At 38.4% G+C, this 21,988-nt stretch overlaps 1 protein-coding gene across 6 annotated transcripts in view; it reads right to left on the reverse strand.

The window, feature by feature from the left end:
* ERC2 (ELKS/RAB6-interacting/CAST family member 2) overlaps positions 1-21,988 on the reverse strand; it is a 900,269-nt gene that overhangs the window by 568,467 nt on the left and 309,814 nt on the right. The gene's annotated exons all lie outside the window — the stretch shown is intronic.

The raw sequence follows: 21,988 nt of genomic DNA on the forward strand, positions 1-21,988 counted from the left end.
TTAAATAACTGAATCATAACCTAGTATGACTGACACACTAAATATTGAAAATTTATAGCAACTGGAAATAATATATCACATCATGATTTACTTGGCAAGCAGACAGTTTCCTGTGTGACAAAAAAGAAAAAATCACTATCTTGAAGGGCATTTCTAACCTATTGATTTACAGAGTTAAAAAAAACACTAGAAATATTACACTCAAATGTGGGGTTAATTGAGGACAAATCATAGGTAATTTTCTTTAAAGAAGGAAATGACAGATTCTACACACAAGGTAGAGCATAATAAGAAATGATGCATTAGAAAGAGAACCATTCTTAGAAAGAGAGGAGAGGAGAGAGGAGATGCATTATAGAGGGAAAAACAGTTCCTCAACCTCAGGTATTAAATTCAAATCAGTGCTTCATTCAAAACACACTGGAAGTTTGACATCAAGTCTTCTCACTGTCACTATCTCCCTGCCATTTTATTGTGTAGATTCAAGGAAGTTATATTACATTTGCAATTGGAAGTTAATGAAAAATGAGCCACTAACTCATTTTTTTTTTACCAACTCATTTTTTTAGAATCTAAGAAACTAAAGAGTTCTAAAAGTAAAGACAATGAATGGGCTATTCTATTTATAACAACTCAGAAATAACTTTAACAATTATGTCTGTCCTGATTTTGTAGCTACTTTCTATTTTACTTTCCTATATTACATGCCCAATAGCATGTTTCATTATCATGAACATTGCCATCACTGTTAAAAGGAGAAAAATGAGAACCAGCAGCAGCAGCTTACTGAGCTCCACTGTGTTCCCATACCTGGTGCTCTAAGTGCTGAAGACACTTATTAATTCTTAAAAAGAAAAAAAAATGCAAGAAGATGAAAGAAAATGATTTTGAAATTTGCAGCATTATTATGGAATATTACATTCCATTCTGTAGCATTTCATTTTCCTTTTAAAATAGTGTTTATTGTATCTTTTCAGTTATAAAAGTAATAAACTTGAAATTCACAAAAAATGGAGAAAATTCCCTACATTTCTATCATCTAATGATAACTATCATGTTTTTATTTATGGCCTGCAAATCTTTTTCAATGTTAGATGCATATCTGGTAATCTTGTATACTGCCAATTTGAGTGAGGAGAATGTTAGAGACTAAATGTCTAGATGCCTCCAAAATTTATATGTTGAAGCTCTAATCCCTAATGTGATCATATTTGGAGAGGAGGCCTTTGGGAGGTAACCAGGATTAGAAGGAGTCATGAGTATGGAACCCTCATGATGGGCTTAGCATCCTCATAAGAAGAGATACTAGAGAGCTTGTTTTCTCTCTCTGCCGTATGAGAACAGAGCAAGAGGGTGACTGTCTGAAAGCCAGGATTCTCACAGGAATCCAACCATGCTGGCATCCTAATCTCAGACTTCCAGCCTCCAGAACTGCAAGAAAATAAATTTCTGTTTTTTAAGCCACTCAGCCTGTGGTATTTTCTTATAGCAGGCCAAGCTGATAAATGTAGGGAGTCCTTCATAGTGATTCATTTGAATTCTAAGCTATGCTAACTCTGTAGATAAAAAGAGCAGCAATAATGAAAAGGCTATGGAAAAAGAACTTTTACAAGTTCATAAGAGCTTTTATAAAGAAATGCCACTGCTGCTGCTGCTAAGTCACTTCAGTCGTGTCCGACTCTGTGTGACCCCATAGACGGCAGCCAACCAGGCTCCCCTATCCCTGGGATTCTCCAGGCAAGAGTACTGGAGTGGGGTGCCATTGCCTTCTCCGATAAATAAATGTGAGTCATTTTAAATCGACATTTTTTCTGACTATAAAATTAAGACATGCTCATTATAGAAAGCTTGAAAAGTCACATAGATAATTATGATATCCACCCCAATCTCATCACTCAAATATACCCACTATTAACTATTTTATTTACCTCCCATGAAAGACTATATTATTTCTTTAAAACATAAAGATATGTATTAAAACATTAACCATTAATCTATTAAAACATTAATGTAGATTTCTGCTCTTTACTGAGATACAATTTTTTCAGCATTTACTAATATCTAAGTACAATTTTTACAAGAATTTACCTGTAAGTTAAGTATGAAAGAAATATTCAACATTCCTGCTTTTTAATATAAAATCTCCTTTGATTTCAGATTCAAGTCTAAACTGACATATTTATATGTATACATGTGTACACATATTTAAATGTATACCTATGTATTTATACATAAGTATGAAGTGAAGTCGCTTAGTCGTGTCTGACTCTTTGCAACCCCATGGACTGTAGCCCACTAGGCTCCTTGGTCCATGGGATTTTCCAGGCATGAATACTGGAGTGGGTTGCCATTTCCTTCTCCAGGGGATCTTCCTGACCCAGGGATCAAACCCAGGTCTCCCGCATTGTAGGCAGATGCTTTACCGTCTGAGCTACTAGGAAAGCCTTTATACACATATTTATACACATATAAATATATGTGTGTACTGAAATATACTTTGTAGTCCCATAGTTTAAATTTTATTTCTTGGAAGCATGTTAAAATTTCATCTCAATCATGTAGGCAAGGGGAAAAGAAACCCTCAGCTTTCCTCTCAGTCAACTTCTAAGAGTTTAGTTAGCAGTTACCACAACTGCTAACTTCAAAATGGGTTAAAAGGAGCTGGCTAATAAACACATGAAAAGATGCTCAACATCACTCATTATTAGAGAAATGCAAATCAAAACCACAATGAGGTACCACTTCACACCAGTCAGAATGGCTGCGATCCAAAAGTCAGCAAGCAATAAATGCTGGAGAGGGTGTGGAGAAAAGGGAACCCTCTTACACTATTGGTGGGAATGCAAACTAGTACAGCCACTATGGAGAACAGTGTGGAGATTCCTTAAAAAATTGCAAATAGAACTGCCTTATGACCCAGCAATCCCACTGCTGGGCATACACACCGAGGAAACCAGAATTGAAAGAGACACATGTACCCCAATGTTCATCGCAGCACTGTTTATAATAGCCAGGACATGGAAACAACCTAGATGTCCATCAGCAGATGAATGGATAAGAAAGCTGTGGTACATAAACACAATGGAGTATTACTCAGCCATTAAAAAGAATACATTTGAATCAGTTCTAATGAGATGGATGAAACTGGAGCCGATTATACAGAGTGAAGTAAGCCAGAAAGAAAAACACCAATACAGTATACTAACACATATATATGGAATTTAGAAAGATGGCAATGATGACCCTGTATGCGAGACAGCAAAAGAGACACAGATGTGTAGAGCAGACTTTTGGACTCTGAGGGAGAGGGAGAGGGTGGGATGATTTGGGAGAATGACACTGAAACATGTATACTATCATGTAAGAAATGAATCGCCAGTCTATGTCCGATGCAGGATACAGGATGCTTGGGGCTGGTGCACGGGGATGACCCAGAGAGATGTTATGGGGAGGGAGGTGGGAAGGGGGTTCATATTTGGGAACACATGTACACCCGTGGTGGATTCATGTCAATGTATGGCAAAACCAATACAGTATTGTAAAGTAAAATAAAGTAAAAATTAAAATTTAATTTAAAAAAATAAATAAAATAAAATTTTAAAAAAAGGAGCTTTTCACTGGACTTTTAAAAATTACACGTTGCTGAAGATAGATCAGAGTGAAGTCACATAGAAACACAGAAAATCCTTTTGATCTATACATATCTGAGTTAAAATTTCACCAAATTAGTAAAACACATTTTTAAAATAATATTTTAACTTTTACTAATTTTTTTAAATTAAGCAGCCTCTTTTTCCTCCCAAACTTATTTCTTTTAATCACAGATGTCCAAGAATATCAAAAGAAAGTAATGAAAGAAAACAGATGAAAGAGAAATGGATATTGTAGAAGTTACTTTAATAAAGATCTATTTTTCTGTCCTTATTGATATTTCTGTTCTTACAGTACGAAGTCTATTTCAAGAACTCATAACCAAAATCACAAGCATGGAGAAAAGGAGATGGAAGAATATCAGCAAGATCTAGGGAAGAGAAAAGATGCAAAATACAAACATATTAGATGGTGCATTGATTCTGCCCAAGAAGATATTCAAAATGCTGAGCCAGAGAAAGACATGAGAAAGTATAAGCATGAAAAATTAAGGCAAAGAAAATGACTGCCATGGTTACAGCTGCCCCACTGCTTCAGTTTCAGGAACTCAAAGAGAACAATTTTTTTTTCTTTTTCAAAAATCTCTAAAACTAAGATAAATCACTAAAAAACATATATTTAAGGAAGACTATGGAAGAAAAGTACCTCACATGTCCTGATACGGCTCAATGTGGTACATAAACATTGCCTTTCAAAACAGAGGGCTTTCCTGATAGCTCAGTTGGTAAAGAATCAGCCTGCAATTCAGGAGACCCCGGTTCAATTCCTGGGTTGGGAAGATCCCCTGGAGAAGGGAAAGGCAACCCACTCCAGTATTCTGGCCTGGAGAAGTGCATGGACTGTATGGTCCATAGGGTTGCAAAGATTCGGACATAACTTTCACTTTCAAAACAGATACAAAATGCACGTGCTCAGTAACTCAAGCACTGGTGTACAACAGAGAGAAAAAAACTTAAGTGAAGACATATGCTGTGGCATCTTCAAAGTGGAATTTTAGAAGGTAGGGCAATATTTTATTCTCAATCACCAAAGAATCTTCATCAGAATATCTTTACATATTATCTATAATGGATATTTTAAAATAATTTATGAAGGGATTTTCAAATACTCATCTAGATTGTGTTTCACAAAGAAGCAAGCACTCAAAGCAGATAATTCTAGGCCTTCCTTAGAGATGGAGAAAGTGAAATAGAAACAGCTTTTCCTGAAGTTCACAGAAACCAAATGCTCTGTGAAAAGGGGTCTGCAGGGTCAAGTAAGTTTGAGAAATGATTATTGGGGATTCCCAATGCATATTAGCATTAATCATTCTGCAAGGTCCTACAGCAAAGCATTCTATTTCCTTTGATTTTTCCAGTGTTATTACTCTAGAAGTCAATTCTTGGGGGAAAAAATAGAACTTTAATGATCACGTTAAGCTCAGGGTTATATACTGAAGAAAAGAGTCAAAACAATGATTTGGATTCTTCAAAAGAAAACTTGCCAGGATTACCTCCAACTTAAAATAATTGAGGGCTTAACTATTCACATCACCTTGTCAGCTTCTGCCACTCAAGTCATTTACTGAGAGCCTGCTCTGAGCCCTGAGCAGTGAGAAAACAGGCAGAGTCCCATGCTCCCTGAACTTGCCACTCCGTATCTCAGGTGACATTTTTCAAATAGTCTTGGGATAGGAAAAGCATGAAATTGTTTTGCTTTTATAATATATTTTTGTTAAAGATTGCAGGAATGGAGAGGGGGAGACATTTCTGTGAGGGGCTAAAAACAACTGAAATGTGTTTGCTTCATTCCCCATGAGTTAGAAAAAAAATGTCTGAATTGAATAGCTCTTAAAGTCATTTCTTTCCACATACTCATAAAATACTTGTAATGATACTTTATTTTATACATACAGATCATAACTCCTACTGAAAGATACATGTCCAAGACTATTTTATATCCACCATCCAAAAGATGCAAAATAGTTATCTGAGGACCAACTCTTTGTGACCCCATGGACTGAAGTCCGCCAGGCTCCTCTGTCCATGGGATTCTCCAAGCCAGAATACTGGAGTGGGCAGCCTTTCCCTTCTCCAGGGGATCTTCCCAACCCAGGGATCAAACCCAGGTCTCCAACATTGCAGGCAGATTCTTTGCCAGCTGAGCCACAAGGGAAGCTCAAGAATACCGGAGTGGGTAGCCTAGCCCTTCTCCAGTGGATCTTCCCGACCCAGGGATCAAACCTGGGTCTCCTGCATTGCAGGCAGATTCTTTACTATCTGAGCCACCAGGGACACCCTTCTAATGGGCAAACAATAAATCACTGGAAGTGAACCCCTAGCAATCACCTACCCAATGGGCCCAGCCTGGTAATTCTGGAATCAGCCATGAATACTAGCAAGCACACGAGTGCAGGGACCATAGCAGTGAGGATAAATGTCAGGTGGAAAGACTAAAATAAATTTATTTCATCTCTGATTTATTATATATATATAACATCTTTGGATATATATAATCTTTGGATTTTTCTAGGACATGTCTGCTATAGTTGAAAGTAAATTTAGATACAAGAAGTTCTCTCAGTCATTCAACAAATGCATACTGAGCATCTACTGGGTAGCAGGCACCTTACCAGATGTGTGAGATACCAGTAGATATGAACAAGATACATGGGCACCCTTCCCTCTCTACCATGGAGCGCAGTCTATATCCTTGTTACACAGTGTAGTCTACAGACAATAGCACGGACATCACTTGGGAGCTTTTTAGAAATGCAGAATCTCAGGCCACAATTACTGAATCTGAATCTGCACTTTCATAAGGTCCTTGTGTGACTTGGGTATTTTAAATGACTTTAGGTGTCCAGCATATACAAAGGACAAGACTAATCAATGCAAAAGAGACAAGAACAACTTTACTGGTCAAGCACATTTAGAAAAACATGAAGCTATTCTCCAAAGATATCAAATTTGGCCAAAATGTACAACAACTCTAGGAGTAAACTTTCTGGAGTAAATTTGCCAGTAAGGATGCCTTTATTATCCTTTTTGTGTTTGTCAAACATTATGTTCCTCTTAAACTCCAAGAAACAGATTTCAATTCCTGTCTAGGAACTGTGAACACTGAAATGGTGAGTGGGTGGAACATCAAAAAAGCAGTATCATTTAGTCACAAAAAGTAACAATTATGTTATTGCTGCGTGTCACAATGTGCTTTCCTTTCAATTACAGGAAGGATTACTAGTTTCATTTTAATATCTGGTCAAGAAAGAAAATAAAAGGGTTTGTTGTTTTCTTTTTTAAAGAGCATGGAACTCTCTGTGATCACATAACAGTCTACGGACATTAATCAACAAAAATAGGGCCGGATGGTTTAAAGAGAAGATGTGATCTAATGTTCAGGAAACATCCTTACATAATTACATTACACTTTATTTAGAATAAAATTCTAGACTATTATTACTGAATACCACAGAGGCTCTTGAAGGCTTAACTTTTAAAAATCATCTAGTTGTAGCTGCAAACATAACTGAGCAGTCTTCAGTTCAGTTATCTGAGTAATGCCCTGCTTTTTGAAGGATTTATTGTATGGGGTTCACCGTGGTTATGTGAGCCCAAGTTAAGTACTCCAGAAAGAAGTCAACGTGGGCCTAAGGTATGTTAGGGGAAAAAACAAAATTTCAAAAACTCTTCTTCCTGAGCCTTATCAAATCATACAAAGATGATGACCTAGATTAGAAGATGACAAGGGACATGCTGTTTTTTTTATGTTGTTTTCTTGTTTGTCTGTTTATTCAGATGGTATCTAACTCTTTAGAACAAAATGTACAAGCACAGAATCAGGTTGGGCTAGATCAAAGTAAAAGCAGTTTGGGTGCTTTGATGCTTCTTTTCATGGTCTCACTGGCGTACTTCTGACTCATTCTTCATGAAATCCACACCCTAGGAATGCATCATTCTGCTGTACTGTCTCTGGGCACATTACTAATGACCCTCAGGGAGAAGATGCATTGCTAGTGGTTCTTGATGGACACACTGTGACCTCTGAGGTTTTCGTCTCCATGTATTAATTTGTTGTGGAGGTTAACAGACTCGTGTCTAACAAACAGAGCTAAAATAAAACAATCCAACTAACCCTTAGAGAGTCACAAACCTGAGTGCAAATCCTGCTTCAGATCTTTATGCCTTCGGGCAAAACACCGAGCTCCCCTTAAATAAGACCATGCTCAAGAGCAGGTCATGAAAATTACAAGTGTTCTGTAATGCATGCAAAGTATCTATCATGGAACTCCCTCAGGAGAATAAAGGGTTGCTGTTATAGGCCACCAACAGTATAGTAAGTCCCTATCCACTCCCAGTTCTGTGAGATACACATGTAGAAGACTGGAGCATCTATTTTCAATCCACCTTAATGACTATATTCCTAACCTTGCTAATCCTATAATAACCTGAGGTTGTGATGAGAATAAAACGAGAGACAAGATGCACATCTTCCAGAATAATACCTACCACACAGTAGGTCCTCTATCAATATTCCCTTCCTTCCTCTTTCTAGCTGTAGCATCTATCTCTTTTTAACTATCTGCTCAACTTCTTCCCCTTTTGGGAACTACATCGCCCCAACTCCCTGTGGTTTTAGTGGGATTTTCCAGTCTGACCTTTGGTGACAAGCACCACCTCTGGAGACTGAATGATCCAGGGGTGAACTCATTAAGCCATCAAGGCCAAACAGAGTTCTTTGAGGGAACTGACAAAATCAAGGACCTCTCCTTTTCTAGATTATGAATGATAAGAAAAATATGGGGGGGTCTGTGGCTGGTTGATGTCTTCTTTGATACCATGTAGTAAGAATCTGCCTAAATAATGGGGCACTTATAACATCATTTGAACAGCAAGATACAGCTACATCTGAATCATACACTCTTCAGAATATTAAAATACAATAGCAGAGTTTCAGTCACTTGTAACTAGAAAGCATAATATACAAGAAATAGTGCAAAAGATAACACCAAAATATAGTTAGATATAGCCCTGTGTAAGAACACAGAGAAGTCAGAAATTAAATTTTAATTAATATAAGTTAAAGGAATAAGAGAACAAGTATGGACTATGTAGGGATTCCCAGGTGGCATAGTGGTAAAGAATCCACCTGCCAATGCAGGAGACATGGGTTCAATCCCTGGGTTGGGAAGATCCTCTGGAGTAGGAAATGGCAACCCACTACAATATTCTTGCCAGGAAAATTCCATGTATGGCAGAATATGGTGGGCTACAGTCCATGGGGTTGCAAAGAGTTGGATATGACTGAGCATGCATGCATGGAATATGTATCAAGGAGGAGTAAGACAGGACTGATTAAAAATAATGGATCACTTTTAGTTGCATTGGAGTAGGAAATGAAAGAAAGATGGAGATGAATGATAAGCACTCTTCAGAATCAAGCTAAGAGTGTATACTTGATTCTGACTGGGAATTATTTATAAGCTGGTAAAAAGAATGCAAAAAGATGACCTTGGAGAAGTTAATAATAAAAACCTCAGTTTTCATTTCAATCCCAAATAAAGGCAATGCCAAAGGATGTTCAAACTAACACACAATTGCACTCATCTCACATGCTAGCAAAGCAATGCTCAAAATTCTCCAAGTGAGGCTAGAGAAGGTAGAGGAACCAGAGATCAAATTGCCAACATCCACTGGATCATAGAAAAAGCAAGAGTTCCAGAAAAACCTCTACTTCTGCTTTATTCACTTACACCAAAGGCTTTGACTATGTAGATCACAACAAACTGTGGAAAATTCTTCAAGAGATGGGAATAGCAGATGATCTTACCTGTCTCCTGAGAAATCTGTATGCAGATCAAGAAGCAACAGTTAGAACAGGACATGAAACAGAAGACTGGTTCAAAACTGGGAAGCAGTGCATCAAGGTTGTTTACTGTCATCCTGCCTATTTAACCTGCATGCAGAGAACATCATGTGAAATGCCGGGCTGGATGAAACATAAGCTGGAATCAAGATTGTGGGGAGAATTATCAATAACCTTAGATACACAGATGACACCACTCATAGCAGAAAGCAAAGAGCAACTAAAGAGCCTCTTGATGAAGGTCAAAGAGAGTGAAAAAGCTTACTTAAAACTCAATGTCCAAAAAACTAAGATCATGGCATCCAGTCCCATCACTTTACGGCAAATAGATGGAGAAACAATGGAAACAGTGAGACACTTCATTGTCCTGGACTCCAAAATCACTGCAGATGGCGACTGCAGCCATGAAAGTAAGATGCTTGCTCCTTGGAAGAAAAGCTCTGACAAACCTAGACAGTGTATTAAAAAGCAAAGACATTACTTTGCTGATAATGGTGTGTATAGTAAAGCTATGGTTTTTACAGGAGTCATGTATGGATGTGAGAGTTGCACTATAAAGAAAGCTGAGTGTTGAAGAATTGAAGCTTTTGAACTGTGGTGTTGGAGAAGACTCTTGAGAGTCCCTTGGACTATCAAGGAGAGAGAGATGAGATCAAGAGATCTCATCAAGATATCAAGAGATTGCCCTGCAAGGAGATCCAACCAGTCAATCCTAAAGGAAATCAGTCCTGAATATTCATTGGAAGAACTGATACTGAAGCTGAAGCTCCAATACTTTGGCCACCTGATGTGAAGAACTGACTCACTGGAAAGATCCTGAAGCTAGGCAAGATTGAAGGCAGGAGGAAAAGGGGATGACAGAAGACGAGATGGTTGGATGGCATCACCGACTTGATGGACATGAGTTTGAGCAAGGTCTTAGCGATGGTGAAGGACAGGGCAGCCTGGCGCACTGCAGTCCGTGGGGTTGCCAAGAGTCAAACACAACTGAGCGACTGAACAAAAACAAAAGCTAAAATGGAAGTTGAGACAGTAGGGATGATGGGTCATTTGCCTAGCAGTGAGAGAATTCTCAGATATAGTTGAGAATTAAGTATAGAAAAACCAACAGCATAACTGCCAGAGGAAAGATAGGTGAAAAAAGAAAAAGTTATGGAAATGATGGAAAAAGTTGCAGAAAATTAGCAAGTGAAGTTTCAAGAAAGAAAGAAGGTCAAACAAAGATTTGAAGACACTAAAGGCTAAGAAAAAAATTAGAGTATTACTGGTGACATGAGGGCAGTTTCAATGGAGTTGTGTTATAACTGGAAACTGAATCCCAGTGTTTTAAGTCGGGGTGATTGCGGAGACAGTCAACAGCAATACTGCACAGGGCAAGGACCAACCAGAACAGCTGCCACCTGGACCACTGCAACCAGGTCTTGGAGTCTCTGCGGAAGTATGGGATAACTCTTTGCTGAATTTGAGGGTAAGAGCTAGAGTGGGAAACATACTCTGAGGGTTTGGGATAACCACAGAAGTATTTCAGTATTTTACAATCATTATAGCTATACCTATGCCTACATACAAAGCTGCTTTAATTAATATTGAAAGTTTCTTATATTTCCAATGCATGGAAGGGAGCAATGGTTAATTCAAAACTGTATCCATAAGTCTGTGCCACAAACTAATATAGAGCCTCTCCAGTACCAACCTGTGGACTGGGTGCATCAGAAACTGTTTTTTTGTTGTGGTTGTGCCTGTGTTTAACAATGACTTGGCCTCCAAGGACATTCCCTTTAAGGATGGGATGACACAAAAATCAGTATTTATTTATAAGTTTCTCAGGTTAGGGGGGAAAAATCAAAAGATTTTCTTTTTAATCTATGTTTTCTTTCCCATTTATGTTAAAATATAAATATATTTGGATTATCTGAATATACAGAAAGGAATAGCACAGGACAGAAGCAAACAAAGTTTCTCCATTCTGGTTTTTTAAAATGAAATTAATATTAATAACAACATCAGCTCATGTGTATTATTAATTAAGACAAGCACTGTGCTAGAAAATCTCATTTGGTCTTGCCCATAACCCTATGAAGTAAGTATTTATTTTACCCATTTTATAGGTCACAATACCTACAAAAGATAATTAACTTGCCTAAGATTTTCTCTTTTGTTGAAATAACTTTCTGGGCTCAACAGGGTGCCACATCAACAAATCAAAATACGTTAACTTTCATGTCCCTGTTAATGTTCTACTGGACCAGAAACATAGTATATCCAGTCAGCCAATCCCCAAACACTAACCCAACTGTATACTTATTTCCTTATTTATCGTTACTTCAAACAAGGTGGACTATGAGGTCCTAGCAAATCAGATAGTTTTTTTTTTCTCTCCTTCTTGTTCTTTATTCCTTATCCTGGGAAAGTTTCCTACCTTCCACCCTATTTTGCAGTTCTCCAAATGGAGACTGTCTGCTTCATGATAAGACTTCATGAAGCATTTCTTTGTATCACCTGAATTTTCATTTCTAATCATTCTTAAAAAAAAAATCTTTCATAAACTAGAATGGTTCCTTCCATAAAACTTCCCTTGACTAGGAGTGAGGAAGCCACACTGGGACCTTGCTGTCCCTGGGATAATCTCAGGAAAGACTGGATTGAGACAGTCAACCACCTAGAAGCAAGTCTATTTTGGTTCTTTCTTCCACATAGTACTTTTAGCCTTTAAAGATCACAGAGCAAGGTCAAAAGAAAATAATGACGATGCTGGAAAGAGAAGAAAAGGAGGAAGAAGTTTAAGAAACTGCTTCCAGATGACAAAGGTAGCCCCTCGATGTCTGCAGCCTGCCCTCCCAAGAATGGATCTATGTTATCTTTCACAAACATCTGAATACAAACAGGGCTGATTTCCCAGAAATTCAGTGAAATACTACTTTGCAAAACTATGAATGCATTTCAGAGAGTAATACAAAGATGGACACCTGACACCTCTGTTCTCTTCCAACTCTCTTTGGAAAAAGATCAGGTGAAGAAGTTCTCCTTCTGGCTTTCTAGAACCTGAACTTGCTCTTCCATTTCTTTTAACACTTCCCTGAAGTCCCCAATAGTCCTGGTTTGAGACCTCATTCTAAGGATCTCCAAAACATAGCACAAATCCTTCTACATTCAAAACGCTTATCTCATGGAAAAAGCAACAGGCAGCAGAGGAATTCAGGCCACCCCAAGTCACCAGCGTGGCCTGAGGGATGTGGAAACTGGACCATGCCTTAGGGATGAGGCATGAGATGGCTGGTACACTATCATTACTGAAACTTGAAGGGGGGTTCACTTGAGGCCTGTGGTTGACTTCTCAACTCTGCTGGAGGAGGGCACACGCCAATAAGGAAATTGCAGTCCCTAAATAAACAATAAGCTGGGAACCTGAGCACCAACAAGGGAGAAGGCAGGGGCTGCTGGACTGGGCAGAGGTGGCCACGAGGGAGCAAACAAAGCAAAGTTTTAAACTGCAAGAATGCCTTGTCAATTCAGACTCCCCAGGCAGGCCCTTTGAGAGTCCAAATTGCCAGTCACCAATCCTTCAGATTTGGTAGAATTTTTAAAGCAGGACAGTTTGTTCAATCCTTTCATTTGCCAAATAAGAATATGAGAGCCAGAGGGGACAAGTGACTTGCCAAGGGCCCAACAAAGTCCCAGATCATTTATTATACCACAGGCCTACTGGGAGTTACTGTTTTTTCTCTACTGATTTCTCATTTCAAAGATACTTTTAAAATCTTTCCACATGTAAAGTGTGTGTGTATGCAGAGCTAAGACTCTGCCTGAAATAAGCTTGTTAAATTCTTTCTCTCCAGTGGTCCTTGCTCAAAGGTACCTCCCCTTTTTTACAGGTAAAATTCCATTTCCAGACTGAAAAGGACTAGATGGACAAGCAGAGATTTCCTTGAGTATCTAATGTATGCCAGGATTTTCCCATGCCTTAATCCATTTTAATCCCCATCACAACTCTACGAAGCCTGGTATCATGGTTCCATTTCACAGAAGGGAAGCTGGATTTCGGAGAAACAATAAGTGGCAGAATGAGATTCTCAAATTCCATTTATAATATAACCTTCTCCACTTTGGAGTCTTCAGTTCAGCAAAAGAAATCAGAAGAAACTGTTTAAGATTTTTGATAGATGATTTTTCTTTTTTTTAATTTTTATTTTTTTATTTTACTTTACAATACTGTATTGGTTTTGCCATACATCAACATGAATACACCACAGGTGTACACATGTACCCAATCCTGAATCCCTTTCAAAAAACTTATTGCTGTTTTTCCTAAATAATAATTCCTGATCATCCCTATATGATGAATGCACATTATTGAAAACATAAGAATACAGGGAGCAAAAGAAGAAAAAATCCTATATAATCTCCCCTTCTAGAATTAATGTCAAGAATCTCTAGAATTAATGGTACATTATTTTCCCCAAACTTTTGTTTCTAACTAATAAATATAACCTCTTTATTAAAACTAACTACCATAAACCTCACCACCTAACCTGCCTCCTGACAAATCTGTATGCAGGTCAGGAAGCAACAGTTAGAACTGGACATGGAACAACAGACTGGTTCCAAATAGGAAAAGGAGTACGTCAAGGCTGTATATTGTCACCCTGCTTATTTAACTTCTATGCAGAGTACATCGTGAGAAACGCTGGACTGGAAGAAACACAAGCTGGAATCAAGATTGCCGGGAGAAATATCAATAACCTCAGATATGCAGATGACACCACCCTTATGGCAGAAAATGAAGAGGAACTAAAAAGCCTCTTGATGAAAGTGAAAGAGGAGAGTGAAAAAATTGGCTTAAAACTCAACATTCAGAAAACGAAGATCATGGCATCCAGTCCCATCACCTCATGGGAAATAGATGGGGAAACAGTAGAAACAGTGGCAGACTTTATTTTGGGGGGCTCCAAAATCACTGCAGATGGTGACTGCAGCCATGAAATTAAAAGATGCTTACTACTTGGAACAAAAGTTATGACCAACCTAGATAGTATATTCAAAAGCAGAGACATTACTTTGCTGACTAAGGTCCGTCTAGTCAAGGCTATGGTTTTTCCTGTGGTCATGTATGGATGTGAGAGTTGGACTGTGAAGAAGGCTGAGCACCGAAGAATTGATGCTTTTGAACTGTGGTGTTGGAGAAGACTCTTGAGAGTCCCTTGGACTGCAAGGAGATCCAACCAGTCCATTCTGAAGGAGATCAACCCTGGGATTTCTTTGGAAGGAATGATGCTAAAGCTGAAGCTCCAGTACTTTGGCCACCTCATGCAAAGGGTTGACTCAATGGAAAAGACTCTGATGCTGGGAGGGATTGGGGGCAGGAGGAGAAGGGGACGACCCAGGATGAGATGGCTGGATGGCATCCCGGACTTGGTGGACGTGAGTCTGAGTGAACTCCGGGAGATGGTGATGGACAGGAAGGCCTGGCGTGCTGCAAATCATGGGCTCGCAAAGAGTCGGACACGACTGAGCGACTAAACTAACTAACCATAAACCTCAGAAATGCATCGCCTAGTCGGTTATTCTATAGTTCATTTTATATTTTAATCTTTGAGTAATCAAAGTTATTGATCCTTTTGTTTGTAATATCTTCACTTTTTAGCAATAGCTTTATTGATATATAATATATATACCATAAAATTCACTCCTTTAAAGTGTACAGTTCAGTGCTTTATGTAACCATCACCACCAACTAATTCCAGAATACTTTCATCACCCCAAACTGCTGTACATATTAGTAGTCACAACTGTTTCTCCTCTCCCCCTAGTTCCTAATCTACTTTCTATCTCTTGATAGAAACCACTAATCTACTTTCTATTTCTATAGAGTTGCCTATATTGGACAGTTCATATATATATATATATATATATATATATATATATGGAATCATACAAGATGTGTCCTTTTGCAGAAGGCTTCTTTCATTTAGCATAATGTTTCAAGGTTCATCAATGTTTTAGCATGTATCAGATCAAATTGCCAACATCCACGGGATCATGGAAAAAGCAAGAGAGTTCTAGAAAAATATCTATTTCTGCTTTATTGACTATGCCAAAGCCTTTGACTGTGTGGATCACAATAAAGTGTGGAAAATTCTGAAAGAGATAGGAATACCAGACCACCTGACCTGCCTCTTGAGAAACCTGTATGCAGGTCAGGAAGCAACAGTTAGAACTGGACATGGAACAACAAACTGGTTCCAAATTAGAAAGGAATATGTCAAGGCTGTATATTGTCACCCTGCTTATTTAACTTATATGCAGAGTACATCATGAGAAACGCTGGACTGGAAGAAACACAAGCTGGAATCAAGATTGCCGGGAGAAATATCAATAACCTCAGATATGCAGATGACACCACCCTTATGGCAGAAAGTGAAGAGGAACTAAAAAGCCTCTTGATGAAAGTGAAAGAGGAGAGTGAAAAAGTTGGCCTAAAGCTCAACATTCAGAAAACTAATATCATGGCATCTGGTCCCATCACTTCATGGGAAATAGATGGGGAAACAGTGGAAACAGTGTCAGACTTTATTTTGGGGGGCTCCAAAATCACTGCAGATGGTGACTGCAGCCATGAAATTAAAAGACGCTTACTCCTTGGAAGGAAAGTTATGACCAACCTAGATAGCATATTGAAAAGCAGAGATATTACTTTGCTAACAAAGGTCCATCTAGTCAAGGCCATGTTTTTTCCAGTGGTCATGTATGGATGTGAGAGTTGGACTGTGAAGAAAGCTGAGCACTGAAGAATTGATGCTTTTGAACTGTGGTGTTGGAGAAGACTCTTGAGAGTCCCTTGGACTGCAAGGAGATCCAACCAGTCCATCCTAAAGGAGATCAGTCCTGGGTGTTCATTGGAAGGACTGATGCTAAAGCAGAAACTCCAATACTTTGGCCACCTCATGCGAAGAGTTGACTCGTTGGGAAAGACCCTGATGCTGTGATGGATTGGGGGCAGGAGGAGAAGGGGACGCCAGAGGATGAGATGGCTGGATGGCATTACCGCCTCGATGGTCATGAGTTTGAGTGAACTTCGGGAGTTGCTGATGGACAGAGAGGCCTGGTGTGCTGTGATTCATAGGGTCACATAGAGTCGGACACCACTAAGCAACTGAACTGAACTGAATCTTTCATTTCTTTTTCACTGCTAAATAACATTTCACTACAGTTATGCCACATTTTGTTTCTTCATACAAGATAAGGAACATTTGGCTTGTTTCAGACTTTTGACTATTACCAATAATTGTAATATGAACATGTAGGGATAGTTTTTTGTGTGAACATGTTTTTAGTTTGGTTGGGTATGTCTGATAACTATGTTTAACATCTTGAAGAACTGCCAAATAGTTTTTTAAAAGGGACAGAACTATTTTACATCCCTATCATCAACATATGAGGGTCTGGCTTTTCCACATCTCAACATTTCTTGTCTTTTTATCTTAGCCATCATGGGGGCAGGGGATAAGTTGTATCTAACTGCCACTTAGATTTACATTTCCCTTTGACAAATCACATTGGACATCTTTTCATGTCCTTATTGGCCATTTGTATGTTTTCATTGGAGAAATGCTTATTCAAATCCTTTACCCAATTTTTAATAGCATTTTTTTGTTTTTACTGTTTACTTTTTCATTTTTCAATGAATTTTTTAACTAAGGTACACTATTCATAGGAAAGTAGCCAAATCATAGGTTTTCAGAATGAATTATGATTAAAGCAAACACACCCGGTTACATACAAATCATTTCATGAAACAGAATATTACTTCTACTCCAGATGCTTTGTTCAAGCCCTCACCCAACCTCCACACCCTCCTTCTTCCTCCAGATTAACCACTATGCAGACATCTAACACCATTGATTACTTTTGCCTATTTTGGGAACACAAATAAACAGAATCAAATTGTGTGTGTTCTTTTGTGTCTGGCTTCCTTCCACACTGTTTTGGGGGTATTTAATGATGTTGTTACATGAAGCAATAGCTTGGTCCTTCTCTTGCCAAATATCATTTCACTGTATGAATATTTCACTATTTATTCATCCACTGCACTGTTGATAGCTATTTCATTTGCTTCAAATTTTTTGTTATTCCACATGTAATTATGTTTTCTACGATCTATTATAATTAGGTCTTGTTCACCATTGTTAGATTTGTTCTTAGATATTTGGGGTTTTTTAATACCATCCTAAATTACATTGTTTCTTAAATTTCATTTCATAATTGTGACTGGTATGTAGATGATTCACGTTTATACAGTGACCAGCTGTTCAAGTTCATTTACTAATCTAGTAGTCTATATATGGATTCACATTTTTTACACACACACTTATCGTGCCTGTGAATAAAAGGATTTTATTTCTTCCTTTACAATTCTTATACCCAGGATATCCAGAATATTGTTGAGGAAAAGTGATAGTAATAAGCATTCTTGCCTTGTTCCTTATATCATAAACACTTTAAATATTTTACCATTAAATATGATACTTGCTCAAGTTTTTCTTATAGCTATCTCTTAATCAGATTAGAAAATCTTCTCCTTCTAAGTTTGATAAAAGCTTTTTTTTTAGCATGAATGAATGTTACATTTATCAAATGCTTTCTCCACATTCACTGAAATTATATTAATTTTTCTCCTTTATCATGCTAATGTAAATAACATTGATTGATATACAAATATTAGTCCAACCTTGCCTTCCTAGAGTAAGTACAACTTGGTCATTTCCACAGGGTTTAGTTCACTAGGATATTTTGCACTAGTGTTTATGAGACAGACTGCCTATAATTTTCCTTTCTTGCAATGGCTTGGTTGGGTATTGATATCAAGACTATGCTGGCCTCATAAAATGAGAAGTGTTCACTTGTTTTCTATTTTCTGATATAGCTTCTGTATGACTGATACAGTTTTTCTTCAAATGTCTAGTAAAAATTCATTGAAGAAGCCATCTACAACTACAGGGTTTTTGGTTTGGTTTGTTTTTTAGATATTTTTTGATGGTAAGATTTCAAACCATAGAAACATTTTTGTTTTTAATATATAGCCCTACTCAGATATTCTATTTCTCATGCAGTCTTAATAAGTTCTATTTTTAAAAGAACTGACCTAAAATTTCAACTTTATTTTCAAAATGTTAATTGCATGCTCTCATATTTCTAAGTCAGTAGATTGATAGCTGAAGAATTGATGCTTTTGAACTGTGGTGTTGGAGAAGACTCTTGAGAGTCCCTTGGACTGCAAGGAGATCCAACCAGTCCATTTTGAAGGAGATCAGCTCTGGGTGTTCTTTGGAAGGAATGATGCTAAAGCTGAAACTCCAGTACTTTGGCCACCTCATGCAAAGAGTTGACTCATTGGAAAAGACTCTGATGCTGGGAGGGATTGGGGGCAGGAGGAGAAGGGGACGCCAGAGGATGAGATGGCTGGATGGCATTACCGACTCGATGGACGTGAGTCTGAGTGAACTCCGGGAGTTGGTGATGGACAGGAAGGCCTGGCGTGCTGCGATTCATGGGGTCACAAAGAGTCGGACACGACTAAGCGACTGAACTGAACTGAACTGAAGATTGATAGTGATTCCACCTTTTAATTTTCATATTGTTTATTTGTCTGCCTCTTTTTCTCAGTGATTCTGACCAGGACACCTGTTAATCTCCTCAAAGAATTTGTGTTCACTTTTAAGTACATCTCTTGTATGTACTTAAAAGATGCTTGTTCCTTGGAAGAAAAGTTATGACCAACCTAGACAGCTTATTAAAAAGTAGAGACATTACTTTGCCAACAAAGGTCCATCTAGTCAAAACTATGGTTTTTCCAGCAGTCATGTATGGATGTGAGAGTTGGACTATAAAGAAAGCTGGGCACCAAAGAATTGATGCTTTTGAACTGTGGTGTTGGAGAAGACATTTGAGAGTCCCTTGGACAGCAAGGAGATCCAACCAGCCCATCCTAAAGGAAATCAGTCCTGAATATTCATTGGAAGGATTGATGCTGAAGCTGAAACTCTAATACTTTGGCCACCTGATGCGAAGAGCTGACTCATTGGAGAAGACCCTGATGCTGGGAGGGATTGAAGGCAGGAGGAGAAGGGGACTACAGAGGATAAGATGGTTGGATGGCATCACTGACTCAATGGACATGAGTTTAAGTAAGCTCTGGGAGTTGGTGAGGGACAGGGAGGCCTGGTGTGCTGTAGTCCATGGGGTCGCAAAGAGTTGGACACAACTGAGCAACTGAACTGAACTTGTATGTGTTTGGTTTCTATTTCATTAATTTTAGGTTTTTTTCTCTATTATTTTTTTCTCCCACTTTCCTATGGTTTCATTTGATCTTCTATTGCTTTTTAAAGTCTTCTCTCAACCAAACTGGTTTGTTCTTCTCCAGATATGTCTCATAATTTCCAACCTCCTTGCCTTTGCCGATATAGTTTCTACTGTTTATAAAAAACCCCTCTACCCTCTATCAAAATCATGCCATTTTTTTCAAGTGAAAGTGAAGTCACTCAGTCGTGTCTGACTCTTGCGACCCGGTGAACTGTAGTCCACCAGGTTCCTCCGTCCATTGGATTCTCCAGGCAAGAATACTGGAATAGGTTGCCATTTCCTTCTCAAGGGGATCTTCCCGACCCAGGGATTAAAGCCAGGTCTCCCGTATTGCAGGCAGACACTTTAACCTCTGAGCCACCAGGGAAGCAATTCCAATTTTTTTCAAGGCTCTTCTCAAATGCGATCTTCTTTAAAAAACATTCCCTGTCCCTTTCTTATTTAATATCCTCTGAGCTTTTGCAGCCCAGTTTGCTGTTCTTAGGTCAGTATTTAGACCCTGGCTTGTATAAGAGCCCTATTCCTTCCATTAGCTCCTTAAAGATTGAGCGCTCACTTTTTCTGAAAGGCCCACCATGGTGCTGTGCACAAGAAAGCTGCTTGGTAAGCAGTGGTATTTGTAATTCAAATTCATGAGTTATATTCACACAAAATAAACCTGTTTATAGCAGGAATTATAAGTTAACAACTTGAACATTTAAAGTCAGACACATATATGAAGAGTTTGAGCAAAAAAAGGTTCATTAAAAAAAAAAAATCTTCCCTGCTTCTAAATGACAACCATATATCATCCAGAGCTAACATTTAACTTGACATTTTGCTTTTTCTGGCTATCACTTAAAACCCACATTTTTTCCCCTTATTTAAGGAAAATAGTTAGACGGGACAAGGCTTTTTTTTTTTTTAAGCTGAAAGATGAGAAGATGAAGAAATTGCTCAAGAAAAAATAAGCTAAAGGATAATTTCTTATATTGTAAGTGCATAGTGCACATCGAAAACACAGGGCTTTGCAAGTTTAAATGAGTTATGCTCCAGGTTGCTATAAAAGCTTCAGGGCAAGACTTAAAACCCAGGAAAAAAGAAAAAAAAAAACAACACAGGGCATATGTTGACTGTAGGGTACATATTTTAGAGGCCCATTTGCAGGGCTGATAACATATACATGTAAAAAGGATGAATCTTGCCTTACAGCACAAAGTACAATATTGCAGCTTACTAAAAATATCAGATAGACCTCTTGAGCTCTCATGAGCTGCCTCAACCTATTCGAAGAGGCAAAACTCAGTGCATAATTTCCACAGCATGGAAAGAAAAACCAGCTGAACTTAGGAATCGTCTTCAGTAAAAGCAGACTGTAAGAGTAGGGAGTCTAAGAACTTCAGAGAAGAAACCTGTGTTCATACCTCAAATGCCAACATACCTGCTGTAGGACCTTGGGCAGGCTGTACATTTTCTCTAAAACACGGCTTTTTCATCTGTGAAATTTGGCTACTCATGCTACTCATGGGTTATTACATGTCAGATGCCTCATACCTGGTTCTCCATGTGTGGTTAGTGGTGTTTGAGCTGTAGATGTCACTGGTGATACAGGTAGGATTTTTTTTTTCCTTGTTGTTAATTCTTCTTAGTAGCCACAAAAAGAGCCATGGCCTATTTTCAAGGCCTAAGATCCAACATAATGCCTTGACTAGAAAAACGAAGCTTGACACAAATTTGCAATGAACACATAATCTTGGGAGAAAAAATAATTCTGACTGCCATGTTTTGACTCATATAAAATAACAGTTCAAAAGATGGGTAACATAAACCTAGGTAGGCCCTTGAGCCAAAGAAAACATTTCAGCCACTTCATGGTATTCCTGACTAGATCCCAGGACTCAAATTATATTCACAGTGGGAAGTGGGATGCATTCAATGGCCAAGGTTTGAAATCAAAATCTTTCCCTTCCTAATTATGTGATGCTGGGAAAAGTTACCAGGTAGTTCTTGCCTTCCCACGCTCCAGTGTATCCCTCCCACGCCTGGTGAAACTGAACTGCCTGAATTTGATCAAACACCAAGCTATCTCTTAACGGAAAATTAGCTCAACTACAGGTCAGTCAACCCCATGCAGAAGAACAGTAGACATCTGCCTGAA

This window comes from Oryx dammah, unplaced genomic scaffold, assembly GCF_014754425.2.
Source record: "Oryx dammah isolate SB20612 unplaced genomic scaffold, SCBI_Odam_1.1 HiC_scaffold_9, whole genome shotgun sequence".
NCBI classification, from domain to species: Eukaryota; Metazoa; Chordata; class Mammalia; order Artiodactyla; family Bovidae; genus Oryx; species Oryx dammah.